The sequence below is a fragment of the Heterocephalus glaber genome, unplaced genomic scaffold, assembly GCF_053883595.1.
Source record: "Heterocephalus glaber isolate CG9 unplaced genomic scaffold, H.glaber_assembly_v1.0 deba00001610, whole genome shotgun sequence".
Lineage (NCBI taxonomy): Eukaryota > Metazoa > Chordata > Mammalia > Rodentia > Bathyergidae > Heterocephalus > Heterocephalus glaber.
In genome coordinates this window covers 4,679,919-4,700,122 of record NW_028258381.1, presented here as the reverse complement: position 1 = coordinate 4,700,122, position 20,204 = coordinate 4,679,919, and the positions used below count along the sequence as shown (strand labels likewise).

Genomic DNA, 20,204 nt, shown 5'->3' with positions numbered 1-20,204 from the left:
CTCCTGGACACTGAGCTAAGTTATTCTTCTCTGTTGCCGAGCAGGGGACATGTAATAAATTCTTAACAGTAGAATATAGGAGGAAGTGATTTATGCCTTGTCTAAAAGTGGTCCCTGTATGGGCCAGCTTTCTTGTTCTGGAACAAAATATCCAACCCTCATAACTTAAAAGAGGAGAGGTTTATTTTGTCTCCTGGTTTTAGAGATTTCATTCCATGTTCTGCTAGCTCCAAGGCAGGAACATCATGGCAGGAGGACATGGTGGAGCAGAGCTTCTGGCACCACTTTATGGCAGCCAGAAAACAGAACCCAAGGGAAGAGATTCAGTGAGATCTCTCCAAAGCCATGCTGCAGTGATCTTCTTGCTTCAGCTGAGCCCCACATCCTAGAAGCATACTGAGCAACAGTGGATCAGTCCACCCATGCGTGTGGTGCCCATGATCTCATCACCTCTCCAGGAGTCTGTCAGTAAAAGTTGGCAATTGAGATTAACTGGCACAGCCCCTCAACTCCCCAGTGAAATTCTTAGCACCTCACATAATGCTCTTCTCTCCTCTCCTCTCTCCCTCCCCTTCCCCCCTCCACCTACCCTCATTGTTGGCCAGTTTGATGGAAAAGATCCAGAAAATTTTCCAAGATGGCCTTATAGAAAAGCAAAGTCATAAATAAGGGATCTAAATCTCCAAGTGACCCTTAGGAGGAGAGCTACCCAATCTATATCACATTGTGATTTTTTTCAATTTTTATTTTTTATTAGTACACATCTGCAGTACATGATGATTACATTCCTAGCAGGGTGTCAGTATCTGTAAATAATACAGGTTAATCTTTTTCATTCCCTTCCTCTCCTCTAACCCCCTCAATCCCTTTGGCAAAAGAGCTAACTCCTTATTTACTATTATCTATTTTTTAGTTTCTTTATTTTGGGGGGAGCAGGTATCTCAAATAAGAGAAGCCATGCAATATTTAAACCTGTGTATCTGATTTGTTTCTTTTAAAATTATGGTCCCAAGGTGTACCCATTTTCCTACAAATGACTGAAGTTTATCCTTTCTTGTGGCATAGTAGTACTCCATTGAGTATAAATACCACATTTTCTTTATCTACTTTTTTGTTGATGGACTTACAGGCCATTTCCAAGATTTAGCTACATTGTAATTTTGTGTTTGAGCCACTATGACTTTATTAAACAGAAAACTATCTACCTATGGTGACCCATACAGAAGCAGTTACCAGGTCTTTGTCTTATAATTTGAGTGAAATAGCGAAACCACATGGAGTTTTGGGTAGAGGGATCAGATTTGGCTTACTTACCTTTTAAGGGTTTCACTTGGGCTACTTTGTTAGTAATCAACTATGGAGGAACAAGAAATAGCAAAGGGAAGCCAGGTAAAAGACTATTGGAATCATGGAGAAATGGTGGTTGCCTGGAGCACTCAGCACTGGAAACGCTGAAAAATTATTAGCTTCCAAATATGAAAAGTGAAGTTATCAGGATCTCTCTTTCATATTGCGTATTGGAGTGAAATGAAGAATGGCGCCAAGCTTTTCCACATGCAACTGGGACAATACAATATCTATGATTGAGATAAGGAGGGTTTGCTGAAAACATAAATTTAGTTTTGGTTATGTTGAGTTTCAAATGTTAGGTAAGCAGTTAGATATGAACTAGTTTAAAAGAGAATAAGCTAAAAATATTAAATGAATCATGTAATTCCAATTAATTATTTTATTTACTGTTGTCATATAAACTTCTTAAAATACCTGATATGACAAACTATAACTATCAAAAACAGTGTCTGGATAATACTGTATTTTAATTAGTCAAATATGATCCTTGAGAATGATATCCCATTTAATTTGCACTTTTTCAGTTATTATTGAGAGCAGGGTTTTATCATTTTTGAAATTATTCACATTCTTTATTAATTTCTATTGGATTATATTTATATAGTTATAGTCCTTCATTTGACATGATAAATGACCATTTCTCTCTGAAATATTTTATCATTATATTCTCAATTTTTCTCATTTATAAAATCTCTGTAGTTTGAAACAAAATCATGAAATCTTTTCCAGTTTCATTTGCTTTTCTAATTTTCATCTTTGTAAAGAGCAATTTCCCCCTAAACCATTTCAAGTAGTGACCTATACATTTTTCATAATAAATTTTCTATTTTAATATCCAGACCTAAGGCTGAGATCAGTGGCAACCGAGGACTGGAGAGTCACTCTGAATAGTTGATAGCTTCACTTTATGATCTGAAATGTTGTTGAGTAGCAATTATCACCCGTGGGTGGGCTATGGAGACTCTGAGAACTACCAAGCATGTCCTGCAAGCTGTGGCCCAGGCTGGGGACTCAGAGGGAGTCCTGGAGAGAACCAGCAGAAGCCAGGACGCTGGAATGTGGATCTAATGGAGAAGGCTAAAAGAATTCTGATAAACACCATTCTTCTGCCTGATCTGCTTTCATTGTGGCATCTTTGCCCCGGGTAACTTTTGCCTCATTGTGAAGCTAATGCTTGGTTATGTGACAGTTGAAATATTTTTTGTCTCTACCTTTCAGTTGAACAACTCAAGCCTCCAACTCCTCTCTAACTTAACTGTCTTTTCAGTGAATCAACTTTTGGCTTTGTTTGCCATCTCTCTTCTCTTTATTCTTTAGTACATTTATTTCTGCTCTTACTGTTGTGTCCTTCCTATTGTTTCATTTAGTTTTACTCTGTTCCTTTATCTTATTCCTTGTTATATAATTAGTGCAGCCTTTCTTCTTTTATGATATAAGCATCTATGGTGTACCTTTCCTTTTAAATTTTCTTTTACTTGTATTTGATAATTTTTATATGTAGTATTTCCATTTTATACCAGATTTAAATATGAACTATTTCCATTATATTTTCTTTATTGACTTATGAGTTACGATGTTTAATTTTTAAGATAAAAATATAAAAAATATATCTAATTGACAGTAATTTCTAATGTAATACATTCTGATCTGAGAATGTCTGTTGCATGAAACCAATTCTTTGAAATTTGTTCAGAGTAATTTATGGACTATTAGTTGATCAACTGTCTACATTTAATTTAGTGTTCATTAATTGCCATTTCAAAACTCTATTCTCATTAGATCAAGGTTGTTAATTCTCATGTTTAGATGTCCCCTGTGGATTTTAGTTTGATTGATTAACCCATTATTGATATGTATGTTAAAAGCTCTCACCATTAAATGGTTGGTGATTGTTTCATTCTTTTTGTGATGTTCTCATTTTATTTTTTGCCTTATGTAAGCTACTTTTTTAAGTGTATAAAATTGAAGTAGGGTTTTATCTTCCTTGTTAATTAAAACATTTATTATGGGGTAAATCTCTTTCTGTGAAATTGTGCTTTTAGTTTTAAGCTTTGCCCATCAGCATTTGAGGACAAATATTTCTATACTTTACTTCATACTATCCTTTTATTTTAAGTCTTTCTACTTCATTATATTTTAGAGAATCTCTTAAGTAGTTTATGGTCCTGATGTTGTATTAAATCAATATAACTTCTTATTTTTACTGGTGAACTTAGCCCATTTAAATTTATTGTAATTATTAATGAATTTGAATTATTTTTCTTGCTATACTTTGTGGTTTTCCATGTTCCTTTCTTTCTCTTAATTTTTAGATCAATTTTTAAAATTTAACTTTTTCCTTTCTCTGATTTGAAAGTATTTTGATATTAATAGGTATCTTGTTAATTAAAATATACAATCTAAACTTAAATTCTGAAGTGTTTCAATACTCTCTTGGAGAGGCTGCTTTAACTGTCTTCAGCATATTCTCAGCTCACACACTAGTATTATCTAGTTTTGGTTTAATCTTTTGTATTTTTAATGATCAGAGGATGGGTTTGTTTAGATATATTCACACAATCATCATCTTCTCTACTTGTTCTTCCAAGCATCTGAAACCTTTCTTCAGATATTTTTTTCTTTACTTTTGAATCACATCTTTAAGAACTTCCATTCATGAAAGTCTATTTCCGTATGCTAAATTTTCATTGTCCTTGAAAGACAGTTTCATTGAAAACAATTTTGTGGTGAGATACTGAGAATCATTTCCCCTCAAATTTGAAGAAATTCCACTATCTTGTTTTCTGTGTTGCTACTGAACATTTTAGCTGAGAGTTTGGTTGTGTTTCAAAGGAATGAGGTAACAATTCCTAATTTCTCTTAAATTATCTTTATTCTATTATATATTTTCTGTTTATCTAGTATTTGTGCTACTGGGGATTGAACCCAGAACCTTTACATTGAGCTACATCCCCAGCCCTGTTTAAATTTTTTTTGTTGTGTTATGACAAGGTCTAAGTTTCCCAGGCTGAGATTACAGGCATGTATCACCATGCACAGCTATTCTCTTTATTTTTTTGACCATGATATTTCTAAAAATTGATTTTATTTCTTGTTTTTAAAATCTAGTTTAGAATTTATTTGGATTCCCAAATCTGAAAACTCTTGCGTTTCATTAAGTCTGCATTATTTTTATGATTATTTCCTCTCTATTTCTTCTTGTCTATCTTTCCAATCAAAACCTCTCTTCCTTCCACTTCCTGTATCATTGCTTTTTAATTTCCCATTTCTTTTCTCATTTTTTTGCCAAGTAATTGCTTTAGCTCTATCATCCTGTTCATAAAATCTCTTTTGATTTCTGTCTAACATGCTTGGGTATTTTATTGCAAAGTTATCACATGCACACAGAAAATGGCACAGAACATTAATGCATTGCTTAATTAAATCAGAAAACAAACATCTTTATAATTACCACTAAAATCAGGAAGTATAGCATCCTAAATGCTCACAATGCCCCCCATTTTAATTAGAAGTAGTACCCGTTTTGTGAGACCTAACGTTTATAGTATTTTTGAAACTCTTTTAAAGTCAATATCCACAAAATTATGAATGTAAACCATAGTCATTTAGATAAGAAAAAATCATAATTATGATTGTTAAAAGCTTAACTCCCACATATCCTGGGCATGACAACACACATCTGTAATTCCAGGACTCTGGGAGGACAAGGCAGGAGGATCCAAAATGTGAGCTCAGCCTGGGTAGATTGGTGACTTAATGAGACCCTGTGTCAAAATAAAAAATAAAAGAATGTGTCTTAATTTGAAGGCCCTGGGTTCAATACCAAGTACTGAAAAAAATCCCACTTATATCAAAATCTATAGAGAATATAATATTTTATTTAACTGCCTAACATTAGGCATCTGTTTATAGTTTTTTCTACCTTTTCTATTCAATTATAATTTCTTTGATCACTTCCTCATGTAGTAAAGATTTTATATATTATTTTGTTTTATAATATTTTAAGTATTACAAAATAATTCAGTTTTTGGCATTACTGATCAGCATATTTTATTAGTAATCAATGGGATTTATAAATCATGCAATTGTGCACCCTGCTATACTCATTATTTTCAATATTGCTGGAAGTTTTTGCCCTGAAGACAGGAATTTTGATAAGCCATTTCTTACAAATCCCAGTAGAAAAAAGAAGAAAAACTGTACTTCTGGTGCATTTGCAGTTGTTTATGGCACATTAACTAGTATCTTCCTCTCAAAAGACAAATTCTATTTTCACTAAGCATCCAGCTCAACTTCCTTTAAAATGGGTCTCTTGAATGCCCAATACCTGTCTTAGTGTACACACTAAAAGGGGAAATGTGGCAGAAAGGAATTTGAAAGGGAATGAGCTGTTAATCCTAACCAGTTACACTTTTCTAAAGTACATGTAATCATAATCAGTCTATGAGACTGTGTCACTTCCTGTAGCTAACACTAGTCACTTGGAAGTGGGTAGTGGAATCTCTTTCAAGTTTTCATTTTCTTATGTTTAGTAGCCATGTCATCTTTTATACAGTGCCCATTGAAATTTCTGGGTCATTTCTCTATCGAGTTGTTGACCTTTCACTTATTGACTTGAAGAGGTATTCCTAAATTTAAAATATTTGATTGTTACAAAAAATATGAATTGTAAATATATTTTCCACATATTGAGTTTGCTGTTTTACTTTTCAATAAATACATATTTTTAATTTCCAGAAAACCTACTCAATTCTTTCCAAATAACATTTGGCCAGTTTCTGATAGACTTTGAATTTCTTTATTTTTAAATTTCGTCTTTTTATTTCCCTAAACATGTAAAAGCATTAATATTTTGTATTTTAATATCTAAATTAATTTTTTCCCATTCTTGCTTTCTGATTCTCACAGTTGCTTCATGCTCTTGCATGTAATGGGGCTAGGAAGCTGGGAGTGGGGATAAAGTCTTGGTTGAGGTTATGTTTCCTTAATGAGAATTGACCTTTTTTTTTCCTGCCAAGAACCTATATGTGATAACAATCATAGGTAACCTTGACTTCCTTTCTTACGAATGGTGTGCCAATTAGATCTTAACTATCAACTTGACTGGAATACAGACTTCTGGAAAGTTGATTGACTCACTGGAATACTACACTCCTCAGTAGACTCATCCATAAATGTTCCTAGCTGAATGTGCTGTTAGGAGATGGGGCCCATTTGGAGAATGTGAGGCATGGAGTATGTGCCTTTGAAGGGAGTATCTCTTGGTGGTGATCTTTTCCTGTGCTCTGCTTTATAGCCACCATGAAAGTGAACAGCTTCACTCTATCATATCCTTCTTCCATGATGATCCAACCTTGGAGCCAGTTGACCATGGACTGAAATCCCTGAAACTGTGAGTCAAATAAAACTCTTCCTCCATTAAGTTTTATATGTCAGGCATTTTGTTCCAGCATTGACAAAGTTGAATAATACAAATGATATGATACACTGGAGTGTTTAATTTCTTAAACAAAAAAGACTCTGATAAATTTAAATAAGAATATAATGTGGTCAGATCTCTTATGCTAAAGAGAGAGAGAGGGAGGGGGATCAAGCAAGAGAGACAGAGAAAAAAAAGACAGAGGAAGAGAGGAAGGAAGGAAGGAACAAGGAAGGAAGGAAGAAGGAAGGCAGGAGAATAAAAGAAGGAAGGAAGGAAAAAATATAGTAAGTGAAAAAATGTTTCTAGCAATCTGGAGGTGAGCGAGAGACAGTGAGATACTGAGGGGAAGATAAATGGAGGTGAAGGGAGCAGAAAGGGGAGCAGAGGAAAGGAGAGAGGGAAATGGAAAAGAAGAAGAAGAAATTGGACGAACAGTTGGAAATGGGGGATAAGTCAGGATATTATTGTAGGCATCTTGGTTAGGGGTAAGTTTACAGGTATAGTAATGGTGGTGGGAAGGAAAGATGCAATGATTTCATAGACCCAATGAGTCATTACAATTAATATCAATATAAGTAGAAACAAAAAGAATAAAAAGACACAATTGTTGAAGACTCATCTTTGTATATGTACTTTTATTCACCTCTGGTAAAAATATAAATCACCCACTTCTCCTGGTAGGAAATTTGAGACTGTATACAAGAAACTATAAATATAAAAATACCTGGGATACCTTTCACCGCAATTCTGCCCTTAAAAAGAACAAAGGAAGTATTCATATAAGTAAACATGTAAAAGTGTATAAAGAAAGCTTCTCTCCACTACTATTGAGGTAGCAAATTAGAACCAATCTAAATGTTTATGTAACAAAATAGAGCAGTGCGATCAAAAGGAGGATAGAAATGTTTGGACATGGAAAAGATTACAGTCTATTTTTAGTTAATGAAAACGGTGGTAGGATAATATTTAAAATATTATATCATTCAAATAATATGCATGCATACATATGGAAAGTATTTGAAAGTATACACTTGTATCTGTAGCTATAACTTCAACAGTGGTGTTTACCTATATTGAAGAGGTAATTAAGTCAGGAAGACTCATTAACAGGATTAGGGTCCTGAGAAGAAGAGACAAGGAAAAAAATTATCTTTGTCTGCCTTGTTGGAATACAAGAAAATGATCCTTTGTCAAGCAAGAAGAGGGCCTCATCAGACACTGACCTTGTAAACATCTCAATCTTAGACTTCCTGTCCTCCAGAATTGTGAAAACATTTTCATTGTTTTACCCTATTAAGAATGGCTAACATGAAAAGAGCTAAATATAATAAGAACTGATGAGTATGAGGAGAAAAGGGAACTCTTGCACACTGTTGATGGGAATATGTTACTGTAGCTATTATGGAAAATAGTGTGGTAGTCCCTCAAGAAGTTAAAAATAGAACTACTGTATGCTCCAGCAATTCCACTGCTGGGTATATATCTAAAAGAAGTGGAATCAATGTGTCAAGAGACATCTGTACTCTTGTGTTCACTGTAGCACTACCCACAACAGTCAAGGATTGGGAATGACCTAAGTGTCCATCAGCTGAAGAATGGATAAAGAAAATGGGCTGCATACACACCACTGAACACTATCAGTCATAAGGCAGATGGCATGGATGGAACTGGATGTGACTATGTCAACCGAAATGAGCCAGGCAAGGAAAGACAAGTACTGCAGGATCTCATTCAGATGTGATACCTAAGAAAAGTTGATCTCATGCAAGTTGACAGTAGAATGATGGTTCTTGGAGAGATGGGGCGGGAGGAGTAAAGGGGAAATGCTGATCAGTGAGTACTAAGCTACTGTTAGACAGGAGCAAGGAACTCCAAGGGCTCTATGGGACAGTATGTAGAAGACTACTAAGTACTTCAAATATAATGCACTAAATACTTAAAAATATGTACTCAGTACTGCTTAGGAAAAAGAATTTTGAAAGTTTTCACCACAAAGAGATGGTAAATGTTTGAGGAGATGAATATGTGTAACTTGATATAAACACTATGCAATGCATACATATTTTGAGTGTTACTTGGTACTCCATTAATATGTGCAGCTTATTTATGTTGTTCAAGTGCCCCAACTATGGTATTCTCTTATATACCTCCAACTAAGCCAGTGTGGTGTTGGTCTCAGTAGTTTAACAAGTGCATAAAATTTCACTCAGGAAACATCCCCTGAACAAATTTTCCCTCTCCTCTGCACCTTCCCTGCCAAAAAACAAAACAAAAGAAAACAGAATAGAAAAAAACAAAACTAGTTTGTAGAGAAAAACTTAAATGAATCTGCTTCCTCTTATAGGCTGGCCATGACCTTGCAGGTTTACTTTATACCCAGGGTCATTGCCTTCCATTAGTCCACCTACTAATTGAAATCACATCTGGGAGTTTCCCTATTTATTTATTTTAGTCCTGGGAATTGAAACCATGCTAGACAGATACTCTACTTGCACATGCTAGACAGGTCTTCTACCACTGAGCTATACCTTCCTTCGGCTCCTATTGGTTTTTATTCTCAAATGAGATCTTGTGAGTTGTCCATGCTGGCTTTGAACTTATGATGGTTCTGCCTGAAGGATCCCAATTTGGTAGGATTTCAGTTTTCCAAATGGGAAGAAAATGACTCAGGTGCCTTGTACTTAAGAGATGCTCACTTTTAAAAAATAGATTGTTTCTAAGTCGGTGGGAAATATTTTATTTTGAATATCAGTTGGAACAAGACTAAGTGAAAGATTCTTTTTTTTTTGAAGATACATCTGCACTCCCATGTTTATTGCACAAATATTCATAATATCCAATATATGAGATCAACCTAGTGTCCATCAGTGAACAAATGGATAAAGAAAACATGATATATATGCATAATGGAGTACAATTTGTCATAAAAATACAAAATCTAAGTGAGAGATTCTTTTCCTTGATCATTTTAATAAACAACTTTTAAAATTAATTCACTTCAAGCATTTTATTACATAGTAGTTACTACTGGATGCTTTAAAAAGTAATAATTTTCTTCTGCATAAAATGTTTTATTATTTATATTTATTATTACTCTTTTCAGTTAGGCAGTAGAGTAACTTTTCCCCAAATCAGCAGTGTTGGTATTTTCCTTTCTGCATTAAAACACTTACACTTAGAGAATAGTGCCAACATGCAGCTTTGCTTTTGTCTTTTGGTTTTCCTTGCTTTTAAAACACTTCCTAGTAAAACCACAATGATTTTTTTAACCTTAAATACTGCTTATTCTGGATTATGTATTTTAAAAACCTCTGCCTTGGTGCTATTTAATAGAAAGCTGGATAGTCAAGTTTGGCTGCAATCTCCTTAGGAAATGAGACTGAATTGTTCTTTACTTGTGTTCCAATCACAGGCTCCCTGACCAATTTTGAGTTCTTTCTCGGTTTACAATCCCTCCCTGCCATCAGAATCTGTATTTGGCATCTCTAACCCAACAGTTATTGTCTCTTCAAATAATGCAAAACAAAGCAAACCCAAACCACACTGTCCCCTTGGGCCTTCTGCCTGAGAAAAATGGTCCCCAGGGTGCCCCTTCCCCATAATCCTTTTGGAGCTCAGTCTTCTGTGGATAAATGAATCACGCTCATCTAAACCTCATCTTTCAGCTTTCTTGTTCTTCTTTTTCTTATGTCTGAGGCCTCTGGAAATTGGAGCCCCGGGAATGGAAAAGTAAGTGCTCTGGACTGTTCTTCCTGAGAAGGACTTGGCCCTTACCTTTTCTCTGTCCCTGCAGCAGACACAAAGCCTCCAGATCCATTTCACATAGATCCTTCTCCCCATGGCTCTTTCATTCCAATGCAAAGCAACAAATTTATTGTCACCTGGTGGTTCCAACTGTAATTCAGCTTCTACAGTGGGAATTTTCCTGCTTGATATTTTGACTAAGCTTATTTTATTAATAAGCTTATTTTATTTTATTAATTGGTAATTATCTTACCAATAATAACTATTACTAACTTTTTATGTGCCTATGCTGAAGTCATTTACATAGTTATGTAAGAAATCTAGGTTTATCAAATGATAATTACACTTTCATTTTAATAAACATTGTGTTTATGAACCATGTAGCAGACAGTCAATAAAACAAGTTTCAGACAGGATCCATCATATCAGAGACCTAGGTTCAATCCTATGTCTGCCAAGTAGTGTGTAGGTGACCTTATGTACCTATTAAACATTGTTTTACCCAACCAGTATTTACAAAATTATATACCATTAATTTATTCTAAAACTAATTTTAAATTTTAAGATTATGTATTGAAAGTATAAATTTCAGAAACTAAGCTACATTATTAATCAAAGGGAATAATATCTAACTCAGAGTTATTCTGAAGAGAAATAAGATTTCACACATATATATATATGTAAAACACTTTTCTTAGACCATGAAATACACTGGTAGTCAAAAAATTGTTCTCCTCCCTCCTCCCCCCACTCAACAGTTATCAAATTACTTAACTTCCTACGCCCAACCAGTATGTCTTTATTTATGCATCACAATATTTTATAACCATTTCTGGAATTAAACTGGTTAGAATAAAAATAATATACATAAAGTTATGATGAAATAAATTATATATATATATATATATATATATATATATATATATATATTGGGTTGAACACAACTCCTAGTAAGACTTTTCTGCTTTAACGTAGGGTAAAAATCATTTCATCTAGGAAATAAGTGATTAATCACAAACACAAGCATAATTGTCTCTTTTCAGATAAAATTCAAAAGTCAAAGGGTCGGGGGGATTTACCTCAGTGGTTCCGCCACCTGCCTCACAAGCTCAAGGACCCGAGTTCAATCCCTGGTAGTAAAAAAAAAAAAAAAAAAATTAAATGCACTCAAGACATGATACAGCCATTGGCTGTTTCCCTCAATGTGCTAATATTCTAAGAATACAGCAGAAGAAGTTATAAACTTAAAAAATTTGGGACAAGTATCTAAAAAAGTACAACTCATGCTGAGTTATAATGAATTAACCAGCTCCAATTGTTCAAAAACAAAGATAAAGAAGTGGTGCTATTATTTTTTGGGAAGCTACAACCAACCATCAAGGTCAAGTCTAAAACCTGAGCAGCGATCTTGTTCTTCTATAACTTCCCTTGCAGCACACCTAGGCTAGACCTCTTGGTCCTCCACAACCATAAGACACAAGTTGAAGCTTTGGAAACCTGCTTGTGCATATACTTTGCCAGGCTTTCCATTCCTTGTCCAGTCCACCCCAGTTCTCTCTCAAAATCTCATTCCTCTTTCAAATCTTCGCCCAGAGCCTGTAACTTCTTTCAAATTTCTCCTTATCCCATTTTTAATATTTCTACAACATTTAGGTCTTTAATAACATTTCTTTGAGTCTGTTTTTTCTTATAATATTTTGTAATGTGTAATGTCTGCTGAGTCAATTATTATTTCTTCTGGATATCTCTCTGTTCTACAGGAAATTGAAGCTGAAGAGCATTAGTGAAAGATGGAAGGGGTGAAGGCAGCCTAACTGCTAGCAGGGTGGGGCAAGAGAAAATGCAGTCTGAGCTCCGCACTGGTCTGCAGCCATCAAGTCTGGGAGACCTTAGCTTTGCAGGCTGAGAAACCAGAGCTGGAGGTTCTGGATGTGTCCATTGCAAGATTTCTGGTTCCTGTTTGTGGACTCTGAGGTGTGACTACAATGATGATCTGAGATGGCAAACAATTTGGAACATTCATGGGGCCATAACTGTGAATGCTGGTGGCTTCCCTAGACATGCTATGTTTGAGGCTGGACCTTTGAGACTGGAAGAGTCATCTCAAATTAGTAACAACTTCTCTGTTTCTTCCATTAGATGCCAAAACTTTTAAGGAAACCTTGACCATAAGATTTCTTCCTGTTCTAATACTAGGTAACACAAAGCATTTTGGACATGAAATGTACTCCAAACTTATTTCATGAATCAAATTGAAATTATTTCTTAGTTCAAATACTTTCCACATAACCATCATTAATCTTCACTCATTATTGTGGGACTATAAGATTCTGAATCTCACTGCCCCCAACCCTAGTGCATTTAAAATCTAATGGCCTAAAAGTGCCTGTTAGCTCTAAACTGTCAAGATCAGTCATAATGCCTAAAGTATGTTGCTTAGCTCATTGTTCAGATAAAGTATGTCATTTAACTCATTGTTCAGAGCTCATGTTCCGAACATCGCTATCTATTAGAACAATCTGCAAACATCTGCCGACCACCAGTAGGTGATAGTCGTGACCATTAGTCAGGATGTCTGCTGGCCATCAGCATGTGTCAGGTGACCACTAACCTTTGTTCCCCTTTCTTAAATCTACATGTTAACCCCCTTCAGCCTCTTATAAAATGGCCTCGGACTCTGAGCTAGTTGCCTCTCTAAGCTATTTTGCTTTGGGAGTGCCGTCTGGCCAGACTAATAAAGGTCTGTTTTATTTTCCAACTTGTCCAGTGTGTTCCTTCCCGGGTGTTCGTCGCTGCAGTCAGCTCCTCGGAGCGTTCGGTAAGGCCCTAGGTCTTACAATTATGACACACCTTTAGGACTTCCCATTAGGCAAGGAATCACTTCAAAATGTACAACTGACGACTGAGGGTTTTGCTCAGTGGCAGAATCTTTGCCAAGCATGTAGAGGACCTGGATTCAATACTACCACTGAAAAAAGCAAAACAAAATGAAGATCTTCATGATGCTTTTAAGGTAAGCTGGATATTCTATTATTAGTATCATTACCATTTGTGTACTACATATTTAATTTACTTTTAATTGGATTTTTCACAATCCTACGAAGACAGTTTGTGAAATTCCAAAATAATAACTATAGAGGTATTTGAGTACTAAGTTACTAAGTAGATAGTAAAATAATTCTCTCATTCCTTTGCAGCTGCTTTTGTTTATTCCATGCTTCTTGTACATCATTAACAAATAGATTGCATATTTACTAGTATTATTAAAACAACTACTGAGTAAAGCTCCATGGGGGCTAAGAGATGCATGAGGCATGTTCTCTCTCTGTGAGGTTATTTATTGTCTCCTAGGAAATTTAAACACCAATAACTTCAAGACAGATAGCATATGAAAAGTGTGGTAGAAGCTGTAAAAATTCATGACTGTCGGATTGCTCAGGGAAAGGGATCTCCTCTAGCCAAAAGGATCAAAGTAAACAGCCTCATTGAGAAAAGGATTCTTTGATGGTGAGGAGAATTTGGAAATGTGGCAAAAATTAAGAGATTTTTTCAGATTGAAGGAATGGCATGAACAGTGGGATAGTTTTTGTAAAAGATGAACTTTAGCTGTTTGGGTCTAATGCCATTTTTGAAGCTTTAAAAACTATAAATAAAAGTACTGCTTGCTTTATTTGATAGTGTTACAGAAATCTCAGAAAGAAATACACAGAGACACAGAATTCGGATAAAATAATAAAATTTCTTCTCCTGAGTGGGCGGGAACGCCAGAAACCAGTCTGGTCAGTATCCATACCCTTTGTTCAGGCTTTCCCTTTTTATATCCTTTTTAGCCATTATCTCATCCCTAGTGGTCTTTGATGTGTAAATATAACTCCAGTTCCTATTTACAAGACACAGACACAAAATAGGCATATATACATTGTAAATTCACCCTGGCATGGTAACTTTGTTAGGTTAATGAAGTTACTGGTTAGAGTCAGATAATCCTCACCTTAAACAAGAAGTTACAGGAAAAGCAAATCTTAAAAGAACATGTTACTTATTTTCCTTCTACAACTACCTTAATATTCAATCTATTAAGTTATCTAAAACTTTTCCGGATCAATAGGAAGTAGGGAAGTACTGGGGAAAACATGAACGTGTGTAACCAGATCAAATCAGTACTTTAACAAGTTGATGTGAGACTGCTACCCAGATGACTTGGGGAAGCCTGAAGGACATAGTTCTTCAGAGAGTCTTAATAGGAGAACAAGATGTGTAAAGGGACAAATGTGAACACTACTACAGAAAAACAATTCGCAGCCTTTAGCAACTGATTTTTACATAGTTGATGCATTAAATGAAGATAATCAGAGATCTGTCCCAGATTAACAAACTAACCAGTGAAAAAATCATGCTCTTCAATTCTAAATGCAACCACTATTCCAACTTTCACTTTGATAGCAAATCTATCTTTGTTTTTTTTTCTTAAAGTATTTGTACAATCATGTCTTCATTTATTATCCCTGTTATTTTGCTTCCTGTATGCTTTAAAATCTGTTTTTTTACCAACATTTTTTAGGCAGTCTTTGATGATCTCTTTGTGACTTAATAGGGCACATAATTTCTATTTCTTGTCCGACTTGACCTCTGTGAGTTTATTGTGTGGGACTGCATAACTCTATAATCATAAAACTCCCCTAGCCCCAACTGTGATTGAATGTGAGTAAATAGATAAAGATGCTTGTTAGCTCCAGGACACTAGATAAGATCTGTATCAGCCATAAGGTCCCAAAGTAAATTACTCAACTCTTTGTTTGAAAACTGGTGTTTATAGAACAATCTACAAACATCTGCTGACCATCAGTACGTGTCAGCTGACCACTAACCTTTGTTCCTCTTCTGTAAATTTCACCTGTGAACTTCCCCTGCAACCCTCTATAAAAGAGCCTGAGACTCTGGGCTAGTCGCCTCTCTAAGCTACTTTGCTTTGGGAGTGCCATCTGGCCAGACTAAGGTCTGTTTTACTTTCCAACTTGTCCGGTGTGTTCCTTCCGGGGTGTTCTTCACTGCAGTCAGCTCCTCAGAGCATTTGGTAAGGCCCTCAGTCTTACAATTGATAATGGGAATTGATCCTTCTTTTTGAGCTCTTCTGATTTCTGTGAATGACTATGTTTTTTCCCCATCTTGTCTGGCTATTTAAAGAACAATACTTCCTTAATCTTTTCCATATATTTCCTAATCTTCTATTTTCAAACATTATAGTTTAGTATTCTACATCTGCATTTCCCATCATTTGTAATTTCTTTTAACACAAGTATTTCTTGAACATGTGTTTTTTTCAGGCATTTTGTTGATGATTCTTAAATCCGTTCTTCTTCTGAACTCTAGGTCTTATCTGCCTACTTGATTTAATCTCTTGATTATCTACAGCCTCTGCAAAGGGTCTCCATTCTGATCCCTCCTCAGTCATGCTCTTATTCCACTATCTTTTTTTCTTTGTGAATGGTGATATCATGGATCCATTTGATTCACTTAGAATCCAGGAGGCGCACTTGTCCCTGTGGTTCAGTGGATGATAAGATGGACATTTGCCAGTGTGTAGACCAGATGTCTTCTGTTCATGACATAGAATTGTATACCTCATAGAGAGAAAGAGCATCATTATTTGTTGAGTAGAATTGGCTAAAATAGTATAATGGAGATTCAAAACTGATACTGAAGTACATTACAGAAAAAATGTTAAATTTTTGTCCATTTGAGTGTAAACCTTAAAAATATGGCCTAAATTACTAACTTCCAATTTTTTTATTTTATTAGTACATGTTTTCAGTGCATGCATTTTACAATCATCTTGGGAAGTTGGTACATGTATATAGTAGAGCTTGTTTTTCTAATCCCTTTCCCTTCCGACCTCTTCCTCTAGTTCCCCTTCCCCCCTTTCCATTCCTGTGGATATTATTAATCTTAGTTCATGTTTATGGCAAAGAATGTCCACATTCATTGAGAGTATTAGGACCTTGTACCTGGCATATCTTCACTCTACCCCCCCACCCCCACCCCGCCCATGGTGCCTGGACCACTTCCCATTGGCAAGAGATCTATCCCTTTGTTTCCTTCTATCCTTCCTTTATTTTTCTCTTAGTTTGTACTTTGCCTTACTCAAAGGAGAGATGCTATGTGGTATTTAAACTTGTATGTCTCATTTATTTCACATGACATTATATTTTCCAGGTGCATCCATTTTCCCACAAATGTCTCAAATTTTTCCTTCTTTATAGCTGAGTAACATCCCATTATATATAGATACCACATTTTCTTCATCCAATCCTCTGTTGATGGATACACAGGCTGCTTTCAGGATTTAGCTATTATGAATTATGTTGTTGCAAACATTGGTATGTATGTATCACTGTAGTATGATATCTTAAGCTATTTGGGAAAAATACATAGAAGGCAAATAGCTGGGTTATGTGGAATTTCTAATTTTTGTTATTTGAGGAATCTCCATACTGATTTACATAAAGGTTGTACCAGTTTACATTCCCACCAACAATGTTAGAGTGTACCTTTTTCACCACAGCCATGACAGCATTTGTAATTTTTTGATATCTTAATGATTGCTATTCTTTCTGGAGAAAAATGGAATCAGTGTTGTTTCAATTTGCATCTCCATTTTTGTCTGTCCTTCCATTTCTACCTTTTGGAATGGGAAAATTTATCTCATGGTATTTTATGTTGGAAATGTTTAACTTTGTTTTTATTTGTACAGAGGCTCACAGGTAAGAGTTTGCCTTAAATCTCAGAGAAGGCCTTGGATTTGGAATTTTCAGCAATGCTGCAACTGTTAGGACTTTAGCAACTCTTAGAGATGGACTAAATGTCTTTTGAATAAAGGGATTCACATGAGTCTTTTGGGATCCAGGGGCAAAATGTTATGGCTTGTATCTAGATGTCTCCCAAAGTCTCATGAGTGCATGGGTGAGGCTTTTGGGAAGTAGTAGGATCATGGCTGTGAGATACCGAAATTAAGGATGCATGGTACTGGATTAGCTCACAAATTGGTTTAGCACAGTTCTGGGTGTGACTAAGTGAGTTTACTAAAGACAGAAGCCTCACCCTGGGTATGGGTGGCACCAACCAATAGGCTTGTAGCCTGATGAATTAAAAGGAAAGTGAGGTTGCTCCCTATCCTGCCACAGACTGTTTCTTCTTTTCCATGCCACCCTGCCTTAGAGCCAAATGACTATAGACAAACCTCTACAAACTGTAAGCTGAAATAAACCTTTCCTCCTTTAACTTGTAGGTGTTGGGTATTTTGTCTCAGCAACAAAAGGTAATTAAGAGAGTGGAGATATATCACAGTAAATGTCCCTGCAATTGAGAAGATTTTGTAAGACATCTTAAAAGGGGTGAACAGGTAAGAGCAACCTATTAATTTTTCCAAGTTTTAATGGTCAGAAAATGCTTTCCCGTGTTCTATAGAACTTTTTCTTTCTGTAGTTAATTCTGGGTTTCTCAACTGAGGACTAGTTAGTGAAATTCTATATCAATGCCAAAGTTCAAAGTGAGCAGCTTTGGAAAAATTAAGTGGTTTGGGTCCATGTTGACCCCGTGAAACAGGAGCCTCAGTTGAGTCTCAGGCATTTCAATTCTGAAAAATTCTAGAAGTGTGTGTGACATACCCACAAAATTGAGTAGTGTTAGATATCATCAGCTGGAGATCACACAGAGAAATCACAAACAGGAGTTCTGTTGGAGATTTATGTTTTGTTCATAATGTCACATAGGCATCATTCTTTCAGAAATTCTGCTAAGGTCTGCTATGTCTGAGATAGGCACCCTCCAGAATGTCTTTTCCACTAGACCTTGAGACATTGTTTGCTAAAGAGAGAAAGTATATCTATTATCTTTGTATAGCCAAATCCTTAAGCATTATCATAAACATACAGAACACTTAATAGATGGTGATTGTAATGCATGTAATATGCATTATGGGATATAGGGACTCAGATTTTGAAAAGGAACAAGTAGTTTAATTTTTGTGCATATTGAGACTAAGTACCCAACTAGATGTGTGGGACTTGCAGTTGAGAAGTAAGTCAGGACGAGAGATTTGTTAATAGAGGTTTGTTAATAATTTTCAAAGTGTTATTAGTTAGAGTTATCAAAAGTACATTTTACTAAAAAAAAGAAAGTACATTTTACTTATACATACACTTTTATATGTACTACATATATAATATATGGTACTTCTTAAAATAGTTTATCTTATATACCACACATGTATGTGTGAAAATATTTAGAGGACAGAAGAGGATCAAGAAATAAAGAAAAATACATCAGAGGCTTTTATAAATGTAGGAAGGAAAAGAAAATTATATAATTTTTTGTATAATTCAAGAGAAGAACAAGTTTCATGATGAATAATATTGTCAACATTGTTAGACTCATTTAACACACAGGTGTCAAATACTGTTGAGATAGACAAGAACAGACAAGAATGGAGAAAGTCAGTTTTGTATTAGGAGATCAGAGTTGATACATAAGAAATATAAAATTTGCGAGAACAAAATCTTAATACTAGTGGTTGGCAAAATACTAGTTGGTTAACAAAATGTACAGTGATAAAATGGTAATTGAGTAATATTTTGAAAGATGCAGGTGAAATCAAAGAGTTTAAATTCAGGACTCCCTCCACCCATACCAAAATCTGGGGAGGCACAAGTCCTTTATGTTAAATGGTGTAGCATTTTCTTACTACCTGTGCAGTTCTCCTCTGTATGTTAAATCATCTCTATATTATTTATAATACTTTATATAATATAAATGCCACATAAATGGTTGTTATACTATATTATTTAGGGACAAACAGTATGACGAAATTTGGATCTGTTCAATACAAATGTCTTTTCCCCAAATATTTTTGATCCAGAGCTGGTTGAATCCCAAGTACAGAGCCCATGGATATGGATGGATGACTGCATTATATTGAGACCCTGTCAATGAAGGAGAAAATGATCAACACAGGCAGGATGGTTGAAAAATTAAAGAGGGGTGAATGATGGAGAATAAACTTGGCTGATGTAGCACATTATGGAATCACTGCACTCTAGGATATTGAAGAGATTCAGGAGTACCTCTTTATGTTACCTCAAGAACAAAAAGCAAGTAGGGATACAGAGTCAGTTGGAGATAAAAAGGGAATTTCAAAAATTAATGGCATCAGCTGAAGCTATATAAAGCAAGTAAAGAACTGGGATGAAAGATTGAAGTGGCTAGGCAAGCTTGGAAGAGCCACTGGGAAGATTTTGAACACAGGGCTGACAACCTTGTAATCATACCAAATGATTTGTGGAGTGCTAGGAAGGGTCCATCTGAAATGAAATGACTATGAACAGAAGCCGAGAACACAGTCAACAGGTGTGACATGAGGAAGTAGGTTGGGTTGATGGTAATGTGAAATATTAAAGGACATAAAGAATTTAAAGGTCTTATAAAGACTAGCTGTATTAAGCAACCATTTGAGTTGTAATGAGGAAGAAAATAGTTAATGGATTAAGAAATATGGTATAGGAGTCAAAGGTAAATACAAGCATAAAAGGTAATCTAGCAACTTGAAAGTAAGGGTAAAAAACACAGGATAATAGGCCATGTTAGTTGAAAGGTAGTCACTCTATTACTCCATGGGTATAGTTTTCCAAGTTTT

The 20,204-nt window shown here is 35.4% G+C and overlaps 1 long non-coding RNA gene across 1 annotated transcript; it reads left to right on the top strand.

Annotated features, from left to right (window-relative positions):
• Positions 1 to 15,412: 15,412 nt before the first annotated feature.
• On the top strand, positions 15,413 to 19,776 carry LOC101724425 (uncharacterized). Its single transcript, XR_206258.4, has 3 exons — positions 15,413 to 15,590; positions 17,802 to 17,915; positions 19,431 to 19,776. It is a non-coding gene; the product is annotated as an uncharacterized LOC101724425 (long non-coding RNA).
• The last annotated feature ends 428 nt before the right edge of the window (positions 19,777 to 20,204 follow it).